This window comes from Schistocerca cancellata, chromosome 1, assembly GCF_023864275.1.
Source record: "Schistocerca cancellata isolate TAMUIC-IGC-003103 chromosome 1, iqSchCanc2.1, whole genome shotgun sequence".
Classification (NCBI taxonomy): domain Eukaryota; kingdom Metazoa; phylum Arthropoda; class Insecta; order Orthoptera; family Acrididae; genus Schistocerca; species Schistocerca cancellata.
In genome coordinates, this window is record NC_064626.1 from 535,384,533 (window position 1) to 535,397,978 (window position 13,446).

The 13,446-nt window shown below is 45.2% G+C and overlaps 1 protein-coding gene and 1 pseudogene across 1 annotated transcript in view; one reads left to right on the forward strand and one right to left on the reverse strand.

The window, feature by feature from the left end:
• LOC126188424 (putative fatty acyl-CoA reductase CG5065) overlaps positions 1-13,446 on the reverse strand; it is a 132,037-nt gene that overhangs the window by 108,459 nt on the left and 10,132 nt on the right. The window lies entirely within an intron of this gene.
• On the forward strand, positions 4,035-4,152 carry LOC126102176 (5S ribosomal RNA; annotated as a pseudogene).

Here is a 13,446-nt window from a genome sequence, read left to right on the forward strand (position 1 = left end):
AGGCCTGTTGCCTTGCAAGTTCCTCTTTGACGAGGACAGGGCGTTGTTACCCACACAACAGGCAATTCTCCCCTCGCCAATCTCAGGACGCTTACGACGAATTGAGTCGGGTAAACGGCCAGGATTTGTGGTCTGTTTCGTTTACCGTTGCACTGTCTGGGATTAATTCCATGTGAGGACTTCCATTTGAATCAAAAAATAGTTCCAGCAACACCTTGTCTTTTGACTTGTCTTGTCGCTGGTTTTTCTGTCGTTTGAGCACTGACGTTTACCAAGTCGCGGATTGTCGCTTCAGTTGCGTATCGCACAGGAAATATGATGTTACGTCTCCAGTTATTATCCAGTTGGGAAACATCCGATCATAGTCAGCAGTACTGATTAGGTTCAAATGGTTCAAATGGCTCTGAGCACTGTGGGACTTAACTTCTGAGGTCTTCAGTCCCCAAGAACTTAGAACTACTTAAACCTAACTAACCTAAGGACATCACACACATCCATGCCAGAGGGAGGATTCGAACCTAGGACCGTAGCGGTCGCGCGGCTCCAGACTTTAGCGCCTAGAACCTCTCGGCCACCCTGGCCGGCACTGATTAGGTATCCACAAATCGTCATTCCATCAGTACGTTAGTCTTGCGTCAAGCTGTGTATGCAGCGTAACAAGTTAAATGTTCAGGTCATCAATGAAGGTTTCTGTAGCACGTATCATGGCTGACCCCTACTGCTGCTGTGAGATTGTCTACCTTTCGGGAGCGCGTGGCACGCATCATCATTGCAACCTCTTCAATCCTGCGTTCAGTCTGAACCGTTTATGGCCGATCAATACGCACGTCATCCTCCAGCATCTCTCCCTTGCCACCTAACACAACACCGACACAATGTGTCGTCACCGCAAACTTGCTAGACCATTTGCAAGGTTTGAGTAGCGGTTTTGCTAAATTTCTGCCAAAACTATGTTCGTTATTCTATCTGTGGCATATTTTAATTCCTATGCACGCAGTCAAATCATCGTTACAGCAGCGGTAGCAGAAAAAGCAGCGGCAGCAGTAGCCGCAACAACAACAACAACCAACAATCAACAACAAGTTGTGCTTCTAGTGCATGCATTGAAATCTCTCTTGCTGGGACGACAGTGAAGAGTTACCATACTACGACACCATCTATGTGTTGTAGTGGATCACACTCCAGTATGCACTCGGTCTCAGAATGTAATGACTGTATTAAGTATCTCTCATCAACATGAAGACACAACATGCTGAAAAAACTTCTATATGTAAAGAGGATGAGGCCAAAATGGACACATGTTTTATTTAGTCTAAACCATAACACTCTAGAACGATAATTCTGAATCGCGTTTGGAATGGTTTAAGCATTTATGTGAACAATTTTGTCATAGCGCGACTGAACACAGTACCTGGATACGCGACATAATCTAAAGACAAAGCTGTGGTTGAAACTATATATCGGCTAGAGTGGAGGTACGGAAGTATTTTCGTCGGCAGAGAAGTGATGATTTTCTCTTGCGAGAAACGCTTGAGAGTGCCACTTCGCTAATACTCTGAGCCCCTCCCTTTGGGAACAGTGTATGCAGGAGATGTCGTCTGTGTCGCCTGCTCTTTGGAATGGAAGGGCAAACACTCCAGAGTAAGTTAGAAGGCGAGCCGCGAGCCATGTCTGGATAACTAAGACACTGCCTGAAAATGATGTAAGAATCTTGTTTCAACTCCGTCTCTGGAACACCGTTTCCATTTTCTTGGAAGTTTTATAACAGTGTATGCTTCATGCCGACTAGATGATAAATTCTATAAATGGCTACAGGAATGACTACTTATTTTCTAAACTCTTCTTTTGTATTAAATTCCAACGAATTTTAGACTAATTCATTCAACGAATTGCAGAGCACAGTTAAACGTTTCGTTTATTACAGGGTGCTCCAAAATTCCTTTTAAAACTTTTAGGACTTGTAAATGGGAGTGCCGGCCGGAGTGGCTGAGCGGTTAAAGGCGCTACAGTCTGGAACCGCACGACCGCTACGGTCGCAGGTTCGAATCCTGCCTCGGGCATGGATGTGTGTGATGTCCTTAGGTTAGTTAGGTTTAAGTAGTTCTAAGTTCTAGGGGACTTATGACCACAGCAGTTGAGTCCCATAGCGCTCAGAGCCATTTGAACCATTTCTTTTTGTAAATGGGAGTGAGTAAATAATATTCTGAATTAGAGCTCATGTCCGGGAATGTGCCGTTTAAAGGGCTACAGCCATTTGAAAACATGTTGGTAAGGTGACCACTTTTACAACTAATTTATGACGCGTGACCTAGTACATCTCTTGCTTTACAATTCCACCCATTAATAACCAAAGAAACTGCTCGTGTACTCCTTGACGGGTTCTCTTCAACGTGATGCATTACGACCCCTTCCACTTCGGGTGCTTGTTGTCTCCTTGGAATACCATAGTCACGCCTGCTGACGGTGTAGGTACTCCTTTCTTTAAGCTATTGTGTAATTGTGGCGAAAAAGGTATGCGATGGAGTCATACGGTGTGGATAACGGTCTCGGTAAAGGACACCAGAAGCTCTTCTACTATCGTGAACTTCGCCATACGGAAGGATCATGTCGGTGTAAAATGAGATTTTCACTCTGCAGCGGAGCGTGCCCTGATATGAAACTTCCTGGCTGTGCCAGACTGAGACTCGAACTCGGTACTTTTGCCTTTCGCGGGCAAGTGCTCTACCATCTGAGCTACCCAAGCACGACTCAGTACTCATCCTCATAGCTTCACTTCTGCCAGTATCTCCTCTCCTACCTCGCAAACTTCACAGAAGATCTTCTGCGAACCTTACAGAACTAGCACTCCTGGAAGAAAGGATATTGCGGAGACATGGCTTAGCCACAGCCTGGGGGATGTTTCCAGAATGAGATTTTCACTCTGCAGCGGAGTGTGCGCTGATATGAAGCTTCCTGGCAGATTAAAATTGTGTGTCGGACCGAGACTCGAACTCGGGACCTTTGCCTTTCGCGAGCAAGTTCTCTACCATCTGAGCTATCCAAGCTGTGAGGACGAGCTGTGAGTCGTGCTTGGGTAGCTCAGATGAGCACTTGCCCGCGAAAGGCAGAGGCCCCGAGTTCGAGTCTCGGTCCAGCACACAGTTTTAGTCTGCCAAGAAGTTTCATGTCGGTGTATTTTGCAAATGTGTTCTCAAACATATTGCTCTAAACTCAGACACATGAATGAGGCTCGAACCAGGTGAGAGAGGTGCGACGGACGCCAAACGACATCAGCCGATCCGACGTAAGCACTTCCACCATGGCTACCCTGTTTCATACCTACCTAGGAAACATGTTTCCAAAGGGCTGCAGCACGGAAACGGTACATTTCCGGACATGGGATCCAATTCAAAATATCGTCTACTCAGTCCCTTATACAAGTCCTAGAATTTTGTAACGGGAACTTCCGAACACTGTATGTAAGAGTTAAAAGTAAATGAGTAAATTATTCTACAGGGCGACATGTGATTAGCTTGTGAAGTTTGAAGGAAGCAATAAATGTCACCTGAACGATGGGTGGCATCCCAACCTCAGCCACTGAGACTTACGACAGATCTTCACCTCTATAAATGGCACCGCCTCTGAATATTGCTACCGGCATCCTACTGACTGCCTCCCCATAATTCACCAATGTGCTGCACTGCGAAATGAGTGCATACATTTCTCTGCGATGGTTGTTCGTCTGCCAATACTAAATAACCATTTTTCTATGAAGAGTTCTTCAATGGAAACTCCGGCACGCTGTCTGATAGCATATTACTATTAGGTACGAGATGATCTGAAGCTAAATACCACCTCCCAGAATAAATTGTCCAGACTCATAGCAACGAACGCTTAGCGTGAAAGTCTAATGGGACACAGTCAAGCAGCACAACACTAATGCTGTATTCAATTATTTTTCGTAATCATCTGAATCTGCTAAAATTTTCTACATTTAGGGAAAGCTGCAGCTAATCACACAAAACTGAAATTCTGTGTAAGTCATCTTGTATCCTAGCAACGGCCTTGCCTCAGTGGATACACCGGTTCCCATCAGATCACCGAAGTTAAGCGCTGTCGGGCGTGGCCGGCACTTGGATGGGTGACCATCCGGGCCGCCATGTGCTGTTGCCATTTTTCGGGGTGCACTCAGCCTCGTGATGCCAACTGAGGAGCTACTCGACCGAATAGTAGCGGCTCCGGTCAAAGAAAACCATCGTAACGTCCGGGAGAGCGGTGTGCTGACCACACGCCCCTCCTATCCGCATCCTCATCTGAGGATGACACGGCGGTCGGATGGTCCCGATGGGCCACTTGTGGCCTGATGATGGAGTGCATCTTGTATCTTCCTGTCATGCAACGACAACACTTTCCAATACATTACGGAACTGAACTTCTCTCGTACAGGCCATCAAGGCCCAACGGTACCGACCGGCCTCCGGGTCATCCTCAGCCCATAGGAATCACTGGATGCGGATATGGAGGGGCATGGGGTCAGCACACCACGCTCCCGGCCATATGTCAGTTTCCGAGATCAGAGCCGCTACTTCTCAATCAAGTGGCTCCTCACTTTGCCTCACAAGGGCTGAGTGTACCCCACTTGCAAACAGCGCTAGGCACATTGAATGATCACCCATCCATGTGCTAGCCCAGCCCGACAGCGCTTAACTTAAGTGATCTGACGGGAACCGGTGTTACCACTGCGGCAAGGCCGTTGGCTAATACATTATAGCGTCATCAGAAAACAATTGCGGACTTTAGTGACCCTATCCGTCAGATCGTTTAAGTATATACAGTTACAGGAAAAAAATCTTAACACCAGAGAAGGAGTTGTGCGACGTAAAAAAAAAAAAAAAAAAAAATTGGTGGGCGTCTTTCTACATCTGAAAGTGGATGTCTAATAAAATTTCGCGTCAGTCGCTCGTAGCGCCACTATGGGCAAGCAAATCACGTTTGCTTTAAATACTCTCTATAGCGGTGGGATTAGACTTCGGAGTTTATGTTAGTCAAGAATGTCTTTAAGGCGACGAGGGCGCCATTATCAACACCTCACTGAGCGTGAACGAGGTTGTGTAAAAGGACTATCTGGATGTTCTTCTGCGATACTGCAGAATGACATGGCAGGAATGTGGCTACAGCACATGACTGCTGGCAGTGATGGTCCCGAGAACGTACGGTCGCAGAAGACCGGACCCCGGAAGTCCACGTAGCACTAACGAGAGAAAAGACTATCGTGTTCGCCATATGGCCCTGGCGATGATATTGCATCTGCAGCAGCAATTTGAGCAGCAGTTGGCACTACTGTGACAACGAACTGTTACCAATCGGTTACTTGAAGGACAGCTTCGTGCCAGACACTTCGTAGCGTGCATTCCCAAAGCACCACCATTTGCCACTTCAGGGTGGCAAGCGAGAGGTCATTGGAGGGAGGTTGGAGGTCTGTTGTGTTTTTAGATGAAAGCTGGTTCTGTCTCTGTGCCAGTGATGGCCATGTGTGGGTTGGAAGGAGGTCTGTTGAGGCCTGCAATGAATTTGTCTTCATGCTAGATACACTTGGCCTACACCTGGAGATATTGTCTGAGGTGCGATTTCGTATGACAGCAGGAGCGCTCTCATGGTTATCCCACGCAACCTGATTACGAATTTGTACGTCGGTCTGGTGGTTCGACCTGTCATTCACGAACTTCAGTCTACGGCGTATTCCCCAAGACGATAACGCTGCCCACATACCGCTGTTGCAGCCCAACGTGCTCTACAGAGTGTCGACACGTTGCCTTGGCCTGCTCGATCACCAGATCTGTCTCCAAGCGAGCACATAAGCGACATCATCGGACGACAGCTCCAGCGTCATCCAGAAACAGCATTAACCGTCCCTGTATTGCCCGACCACGAGCAACAGCCATGGAACTCCATACCACGACAGACATCCGGCACCTATACAATACAATGCACTCACGTTTGCATTCAACCTTCTGGCGGTTACAACGATTGTTAATGTACCAGTATTTCACATTTGTTGTGATATATCTCTCTCTTACATGAACTTGTGATCTTGCAATGTTAATCACTTACCTATGTTACCTAGACTAAAGTACAATTCCCTGAATTTGATTACCATACAGTAATACGTTTTTGGTGTTGCATTGTAGACAATAAGATCGCTTCTATCACATTCCCCTGATGATATCTCATTCTTGACCTTACCCTGTAGACTGGCCGTACCTGGAAGAGGCCTGGACGGAGGGGCTGGGAGGGGGGAGGAAGAGAGGCAACGTTTTGCTTGTTGACGTTCGTGTCTTCAACTGTACAGATAAGTCTGGACGCCGGAAGTTGCTACTTGGAATTACCTGAAAGACACATTTAAGTTTTCTTTAACGAACTCCGTCACGCATGGTGCCTTCACCTGTTCCTAGCAAGCTGTACTGCTATATTTCTGTACATTTAACGGCTTCTTTCTGTGTTTACACTCCATATTTAGACTACCAAGCAAGATAGCACAGTTGTTAAGAGCTAGACCCACGATCGTGAGGAGCAGAGTTCAAATCATCGTCCAAAAGGCGTTTAATACTTTCATCCCATTTGGACTAAATTTTTTGAACATCTCTTCAAGAAAGATGGTGCCATCCACCAGAATTAAATTACAAAAAGTATTACACATTACTTGGAGCGTAGTTGAGCGGGACGGCGAGAGGAGATGGGGGAGCAGCGAGACTACAGATCCAAAACTAGCGGATTCCATTTCGGGCTGGTCACTTAGATAGCTTCTGCAACTGGTAAAACTTCCCCATCACGGCTTTGTTTTGATGAAAGTTTTACAAGATGACAGTCATGTCCGATTTCACGTAACGCTGAGATATGATTGATTAAAATAATTGCCCAATTAAGATGTTGGAGTAAGGAAGGGCACAGCATAAATGTCTATTAAAGCAATGTCGTTCGCAAAATGATGTGTTGGAGATGCATCATTCCTACATTTAGCTCGTCATTCATGACAATTGAATCATACTCCCCCATTAGAATATTGTACACTAACATATTGAAAATTACTTTCGAGTTTTCTATCCCATCAAAAGTAGACTTCATAGTCCTGAAAGAAACACGAAGTGGAAATTTACAATCTCCGCCTGCCGATGGGTTGATGAAATATTCAATTCCTGAAAAGTTCTATGGTTAAATACAAATTGAGACAGAAAAAGAGTTTTTCCGTCAGTCTAATGCAGGACGAACAAGAAGTTAAGCTAACCTGGGAATACCGTATGTTAAGTTAGACAGTAAACTGATAAAACCTTAGAGTGAAGAGTAGGAAATAATTGTGTCAATATCACTCATACGTCGTTGTATGCGTATACTTCACCCACGTAACCAGAGCCTCTGCACGAAAAGCGACGGTAGAAAAAGGAAGGGTATTTCTGGCAATACGTAACGCGATGAAAGGAGTAATACAATACAGCTATACTCAACAAACGTTATGAAAATATATGCGAGTTTACATGTAATGCCTGAAGAACAATCAGGTCCACATATTCCTGAACATGATCATCCTAATGGTTGCTGGTGAACAAACCGGAAACTTACATATCACTAACTAATCGTTCTCCAGATTAAGCTAATAGACTGTTCTCGAACAGAAACACTGTTCAGTACAGCACATCGTTTCACTACATTAAATTAGTGCCTACGTCAATTACTTAAAGGTGTAGTGGTTTATCAAACTAATTTTGTTGAGTAGCATTAAATCGCTTCGTTTTGTATATGTCTAAAAATGAAGGTGAGGAATGATCTGTAATGAAATATTTTATAAGAAAATTACTTATTATTTCACATATCCAGTTTCGACTTAATTTATCATCACAGGATTTTTCAGGGATATTGTTGTAGATAATGGAGCACCGTCGCCAAAGGTTGTTAAAAATGTCCACTCGTTGTCTAGAAGGCTGGGTGTCATGACTAGTACGTGACTGGTACTTTCCGCCGCTACTTCAACGACTACAATCACCTAACAAATGATTGACAACATGACGACTTCATAACTACGTAGCCAGTTGCGTATAACTGGAAAACGCTATTTGCGTAGTTATATAATTAAATATGGTACTCCTTCCAATTGCTTAACGTTTCAAAATACATATTTTAAATGATTGGAGTATTAATGCACAACTCATTGACTCATCTGTGCGTTCGCTAGTGTATTATGGCTGCAAGGTTTATATTCTTTGACCACCACCCTGGCGTGACTTGAATCTTATGCCTCGAGCGCAGCCCGCGGAAAGTTCACAGCGAGGTCACGCAGAGATCGGGCTGGCCAGACACACCTTGGGAAAACACGTGCAGGTTCAGTATGTAAGGCACGGATCGTCCGTAACGAGTAGTGCCAGGTTCCATGGATAGCTGTTAGAGAAAAATAATTCGAGAGCGAGAAACTTCGGTAAGCACCTAAAATCATCTGCCCGCTTGATAATTTTCTTTTTCAGAAATAGCAATGTACGTATTACGTTACGTTCAATTCAAATCCCAAATGATATAAAGTAACACGCTGAAGAAGTATTGTAACAAAGGGCAGCAGAAAGTGACGCACAAATTTACTTAACAATTCCTATTAACCATTCTACTCGTTTCAGCCACTGCAAGACAAAAATCGTTAACACAAATGTCATGCAGAAGACACAGGTTTGGTTTAATCGTAATGCTCGAATCATAAGTGAAATATATGTAGGAAGTAAAGTTAAACAGGATAGTCGACGCAAGGAAGACATCAGAAGAAGATAGCCATGTGCGAAGAGTTTTCTCCACATATACCCTCTACTGATACCCATCGCTGACATGAAACTGATGAAAAAATACTTCTAAGAGAACGTTTAGTGTACAGCAGTTTATCCGAGTGAAAGATGTACCCTAGAATACCAAATGAGAAGAAATAGGAATCACTTTAAACGCAGTGCTACAGAAAAATGAACAAGATTATACGAGAAGAAAAGATACTGGGAACGAAAAAAAGAGGGAACAGCGCACAGAAAACTATTATTTACTTGAAACTTTGTGTGACATGGGCTGCGTCATCTGGAAATAACAATGGGCAGAAAGAGCGATATAAAAGTGTAATGATAGACAGACTTTAACGCAGAACAGATTATGAAAATACAGGTCGTCATGTAGTAAAACGTGAACGAATGTGGATGACATGATAGCTCCACTTGGGAAGAAACGGTGGATGCCATCGAGACAGTCACAGACGTCTCTACCTTATCTTCTCTGATAGAGCAAAATTCAGTGACTATTCAACCTATAACGCTCTATTGATGGTGGGAGACAATCCTGGTGTATGGAAAATTGTAGACTGATGTCCAGAATGACCAGTGTGGTTTGCGGAACACTCTTCCGGGGCCATCCATTTTGTCGCTTCATTGTTTCCAGGGCAGAAATGGGGGTTAATGTCACTACACCCGGTACAAATAATTCTTTTAACAAAAACGACATGAGGATATGAAGTCGAGAGAAAATGCTTTAGTTTATTGCAAATATGACAAACAGTAACTGACTGCAAGTCACTGCAACTTTTATACCGTGGTCGGACTTTATGATCGACCCATGTCTTCCCGGGACAATGCTGTTTTTAATTAAGCTATTCAAGAACTTCTCTCAGCCCGCCTTCAGAGCTTCAGTTGTACCAGTAGGCCCCCACCTGTGTCCTACTGTTGAAATTTCAGAGAAGCTCATGTGTATACACCGTCGGATCAAAATTATCCCGGTAATCATTAGTGGACATTAAAATAGAGTGCGCCCAAACGATCATTTTGTGACTGCTTGAAGTCTGCTAGGGACACTTTCAATGAGATGTAAATGGCAGCCCATTCTTCGAGAGCCGAAACTAGAGAATGTAATGATCTCTGCATGCCGGAGTGTGGGGCGAAGTCGATGTTCCAGATCGCCCCAAACGTTGCTTTTCAGATCGAGATCCTGGGCAGGCAACACCATTTCAGGGATGTCATCGTCCATAAACCATTGCCTCACAGATGGTGCTTCATGACAGGATACTTTGTCACGCTGTTACAGTCCTCGCCTCCGAACTGCTCCTCTGCAGCCTTGTAAAATGTGTTCTTATCCTGCGCATTTTGTGTTTTCTTAAGCACAGTATGGGTCCACACGCTAACCACGAAAAACATCCCCTTAGCGCAACACCACATTCTCCGAACTTCACTGCTGGCACTGCACATTACGGCAGGCAATGTTCTCCAGGCATTCGTCAAACTCCGTTCCTTTTATCGGATTGTCGCAGGGTATAAGGGTATAGCGTGATACATCGCTCCAGATAACTCGATTCCAGTCATCCACTGTCCAGTGGCGCCCCTCCTTCCTACCACCACTTCAAGTGTCGCTTGGCACTGCCTGCAGAAATGTGTGGCTCACGAGGAGCTGCTCCACCACACCACTGTACCCCATTCTTGTTAACTCCAGTGTCATTCGACATAAAAGTTTTCTGGGTTTGGTACCGCGTCATAATGTAAAAAAAAAAAAAAACTACTGCTGCTATAGAAAGGCCAACGTTTCGGCCACGATTGCAGCGGCCTTCTTCTGGGTCTAATGGTGCGTTCTAGCTTTGCAGTGTCCTTATATTTTGTTGTTAGTGTTCACTGCGCATGCCATTACGTCATAATTTTAAAAAGGTAGTTGGTTTATTGGTCACTTAAGGAAGAAGGAGAGGGAACTTTATTTTAATAGGTTATTGCGGTGGAGGGAGAACGTGACCTCTGTTGTCCATTGGCTCTTGTGTTATGTGCCATGATTGGTGGCCACCGTCGAATGAGAAGTTTGCTGTGTGTTTACCAGCTGCTGGACGTCGGCCGCGCGGCGGCAGTTACTCGCCAGTAGTGCTTGTGCCAGCTGATCTGCCGGTACTACTTTGGAACTCACGAGTGATTTCAGATTTCATGAGACTTTTAACAACCATCCTCCCCTATACTGGACGGTTGCTGTCAGTCAGTACATAACGTCTTCCTGATCTTGGTTTAGCTACGGTTATTCCTACGCGTTTCTACTTCACAGTCACATCACCTACATTCAACTCGAATAGCTATAGAGCGGTTGATATATTCCTGATGGTTTTGTTACTCAGATGACATCCAAAGACTGGTCGACGTCACTGAGCTGTCATGAGCGTCGCACTCTTCTGTTAGTGTTCTCTGCTGACAACACGATACTCCCCATCTCCTTTTATAATGGCTCATCCACCTCTCGTGACATCTAGTAGTCAATATAGCAAAATGTTCAAATGTGTGTGAAATCTTGTTGGACTTAACTGCCAAGGTCATCAGTCCCTAAGCTTACACACTACTTAACCTAAATTATCCTAAGGACAAACACACACACACACCCACGCCCGAGGGAGTAAATATAGCATTCCATAGAGGTGTTCTGATACTTCTGATCAGCGTACGTAGTTTGCTCAACTACACTCATGCTCATAAATTAAGGATAATTGCAGAATGTGGTGCCACACAAAGTGGCGCTGATAGCATAGGCACATAGGGAACACACGCGACACAGATCTGTAAGTCCACGGTATTGGTGATAAGTTGAGAAAACCGTCCCGAAACACATGTGCTGCAAAACGCCACTGTTTCCGGTGCATGTACCCCGACATCAATACGGGATATGACCACCAAACACACGTACACAGGCCCCACAAAGGGTTGGCATACTCTGGATCAATTGGTCGAGCAGCTGCTGGGATATAGCCTCTCATTCTTGCGCCAGTGCCTGTCGGAGCTCCTAAAGTGTCATAGGGGTTTGAAGACGTGCAGCGATACGTCGACCGAGAGAATCCCAGACGTGCTCGATGGGGTTTATGTCTGGAGAACAGGCAGGCCACTCCATTCGCCTGATATCTTCCGTTTCAAGGTACTCCTCCATGATGGCAGCTCGGTGGGGCCGTGCGTTATCATCCATCAGGAGGAAGGTGGGACCCACTGCACCCCTGAAAAGGCGGACATACTGGTACAAGCTGACGCCCCGATACACCTGACCTGTTACAGTTCCTCTGTCAAAGACATGCAGGGGTGTACGTGCACTAATCATAATCCCACCACACACCATCAAACCACGACCTCCATACAGGTCCCTTTAAAGCACATTAAGAGGTTGGTATCTGGTTCCGGTTCACGCCACATGAAAACCCAACGAGAGTTACTGTTCAGATTATACCTGGACTCGTCCGCGAACATAACCTGGGACCACTGTTCCAATGACCAAGTACTGCATTCTTGACACCGGGCTTTACGGGCTCTCCTGTGACCAGGGGTCAGTGGAATGCACCTTGCAGGTCTCCAGGCGAATAAACCATGTCTGTTCAGTCATCTGCAGACTGCGTGTCTGGAGACAACCGTTCCATTGGCTACGGTAAGGTCCCGAGCTGAGATATCGCCCTTCTTGTGGTGTTGTACACTGTGGACGTCCCGTACTGTAGCGCCTAGACACGTTTCCTGTCTGCTGGAATCGTTGCCATAGTCTTGAGATCACACTTCGTGGCACACGGAAGGCCCGTGCTACGACCTGCTGTTTTTGACCAGCCTCCAGTCTCCCTAGTATTCTACCCCTCATAACGTCATCAATATGAGTTCTTTGAGCCATTTTCAACACACAGTCACCATTAGCACGTTTGAAAACGTCTGCACACTTACCCGCTGCACCGTACTCTGACATGCACCAACGCACCTCTGCGCATGTGGACTGCTGCCAGCGCCACTGTGCGACGACTGCAGGTCAAATGCACCACATTATCATACCCCGAGGTCATTTAAAACCGCAAGCGTTCTTTCACCATGTATTAGCATTATCCTTAATTTATGAGCATGAGTGTAGTAGTACAGAATAGACATCGAGGACAGTGCCGTAGCCACAGCATACGGGTTATTTTCAAGTCACACCTCTGCATACCAGATACAGCCAGAGCAATCGCTAAACGCACTGTCTCTGCAGAATGTAGTTGTGATTAATACAAAACTATTCTGTCAGTTTCAATTTGGTACTGGCACGCGCCTGTGTTGACGTTTTTCTGGAATGTGATTATAAGGACTAGCCCTGTTCCGGAAGAACATGTTAGCAACTAATATTTACTTTTACTCATTATCAGAGGAAAAATAATGTCACTGATAACGATAAGTGATTGTACTTGATAAACAAATATTGAAACGCTTCAATCACAAAATCATTGATAAAATCGCAACAGTGATCTGGGTTTAGTTCTCATTGAAATACAGATAGAACTCAATTTAGGATCCTTAAGGATACAGCTGTCATCAACCCTAGAGTCTGAACACCACACTGCTTTACTAGTCATCTTCCTGTTGATTTCCCCCGACGTGTGAATCGACTTAGCCAACCAGTTACAGTGGATTCTATTAATACACATAGTAGTAGCCGGTATTTTTCACG